Here is a 2,936-nt window from a genome sequence, read left to right on the forward strand (position 1 = left end):
TTGTCATAAATTCTTATGAAACATTTTTGAAAAAAAGTTTGCATGTTTAGCTTTTCCATTTCTGTTATGTAGAAAATGTTTTAAACCAAGGTAAGGAAAAATATGTTCAATATTTTCTTCTTTTTCTGGTGTGTTCTGCCTAGAATACTGTATGACTTGTGTGCAAAAGGATAAGGGGTCCATAAAAATGCTTAGGATGTTTATATTTCAGTAGGTTTATCAGAGATCTCAGTAAATTATATTATTTCCAAACATTGTTACAGTGACATTTACTCAAAAATATTGTCTAAATTCTGTTTTTATGTTTATCAAGTAAATTAAAAAAGGGACACTTAAAAAAAAACATTCACAATGATTAAAAACAATTGAGATTTTGAAGTTCCTGTTACATCTACCACATTTACGACAACTATCGATATTGGCGATATTGACTGGTATCACATCGGTATCGGATACTCAAATGCTGAGTACTCTAGTGAGCTCCCACTAAAACATGCATTTACAATGATAGAAATGTAAATATTTAAGGCAATCCATGGTGATGAGATACTGCAGATCGTTTTGAAAACTAAACTCTTTTCGTATTTTAACTTTGACTAAAATATGAAAAAAATGCAGTAACATTTTAACAAAGGAACTCAGATAAAATACAACAAACTAATGATGAGTTTTAGACTTTGCTTTCAATTCAGCGACTCAAGGATGGACTTTTTCATTCGGTCAAACCACGTAACCTTTCATCGCACTCGTTTGTGCGAGTACTGTTGCAAAAAAAATGTTTTTCTGTCCTTGACAAATGCCAGCAGAATTTTTTTAGACTCTCTTTCTAAAACATGAGCAATGCACGTTAGTTGAAACATAGAAACGGTTCAGCAGGGAGAGAAATGCACTACATACATCAACGACACACTTTTGTGCACAGTGGGTTTCTTTTAAAATGGCCTTGGTTGATGATTGACGACTGACTTCTCTCTTCTGTGTCAAAGAAGTTTCTTAAACGCATTTTTATCAGATATCAATCTTTTTCTCTAAAAAAGTGATAAATACTTTTTTCACACTGGAATAAAATCACCTTGAAAAGGTAAAGACGAATGACCAGCCTTGTCTTCTGAATCTTTGGTGGTTCTTATTCAAAACACAAGCCAAATCTTAAGAAGGCAGCAAACTCATGTTGCAAGATAGCAGCATTTGCATTGCAGGAATTGCATTTTAAACGGTCATAGTGTTGTGTAGCCACATTAATTAATAAGAAAAGCACAAAGAATATCAGAAAATGAACTGTTCTTTCATATCAGTTATCTTGCTGATGAATAAAAGTAAAATATATCTACTACGGGTTTAAATTTATGAAATAGGTGTGCTCTGTTTTGCACGCCTGGTTAAATTCCTCAATAAAGCAGCAAAATTAATAACTAACACACAAATATTCTCCAACACGTCATTAAAGAAACTCGTTTTACAAAGTAATGAAGTTGCTTTATCATTCTCGCACCAGTTTTGGAAAAAAAAAAGTTTCCTTTAGCTGGCCTGATGTAAAGGTAAGGACATCTTCAGCAGTAGAAAATGAGGTGCATGAATAAATCCACTGGTTTATCGCACTCAGCATGCGGTTCTGTTTACAGGCAGCCTGTGAGGGAATTTAAATTGACTCCACTCTGGCTTTACTTTAGGTTTCTTTTGTCAGACCCAAAAAAGATTGAGTACCTCACTTATTCCTCCTTCACGCTCTTGACTACATTTTTTCAGTTTCTCTTCTCTTAGACTGCAGCACTCTCTAGTCATAAAAAAGGCTGCTGAAATAATTTTATTCATGTGGAGATACTTTCTGAGGGAAAAAGTGGAAGCTCAGCGAGAGGTGCAATGATGGCCTGAAAACAAAACTGTGATGGTCAGTTCTACTACTCTCCGGTGGTTGGCTGCCAAAGCCCTTTGGCTCTGCTGGGTTCACTGTTTCATGAATTGACTGTCTTCCAAAGTGACTGAAAGAGATGAGAACTATAGACATGAAAGAAAGGCTTTTCTTGGCTTTGTAGCAGTTTGCTCCTCTCATTGTGTATTGAGATAAATGCTGTTTATGAATCTACATTTGACAGTTTGAGTGTACCTACAATAGTTAGTATCACCAATCGCAAACTGTTTAAGTCAGACGCCATAGTGACATGTTTTTTTTTTCTTATCAGTGGTTTGCCTTAAGTTAAATGAAAAAAAAAATACAAATGGGATGAGAGAAATTGTCAAATTCTTACTCTTAGTTGCAGCAGATCTCCCGTTCCACTATGTCCCAAAGGTGATCTATTGGGTTGAGATCTAGAGACTGTAGATGTCCAGAGAACTCATTGTCATGTTCAAGAGATGATTCTAACTTTATGACATGGTGCCTTATCTTACTGCTGTACCCATCTAAAGATGGTACACTGTGGTCATAGAGGGATGCTCAATTGGTACAAAGGGTCCCAAAGTATGCCAAGAAAGTATCCCCAACAATATTACACCACCACCAGCCAGAACCGTACAAAACAGGATGGATCCGCGATTTCATGCTGTTGACGCCAAATTCTGACCCTACCATCTGAAAGTGGCAGCAGAAACGGAGACTCATCAGACCAGACATCGTTTTTCCAATTTTGTCCAATTTCGGGGAGCATGTGCAAACTCTAGCTTCAGTTTTTTGTTCTCAGCTGACAGGGGTGATACCCGGTGTGGTCTTCTGCTGCTGTAGCCGATCTGTCTGAAGGTTGGATGTGTTATGCATTCAGAGATGCTCTTCTGCAGACCTCGGTTGTAACCAGTGGTTATTTGAGTTACTGTTGCCTTTCTATCAACTCAAACCAGGCTGGTAATTCTCCCCTGACCTCTGGCATCAACAAGGTATTTCTGCTGCTCACAGAATATTTTCTCGTTTTTAGAACATTCTCTTCCCAGTTCCCAAATCCCAG

This window comes from Oryzias melastigma, linkage group LG6 (assembly GCF_002922805.2).
Source record: "Oryzias melastigma strain HK-1 linkage group LG6, ASM292280v2, whole genome shotgun sequence".
Taxonomy (NCBI): Eukaryota; Metazoa; Chordata; class Actinopteri; order Beloniformes; family Adrianichthyidae; genus Oryzias; species Oryzias melastigma.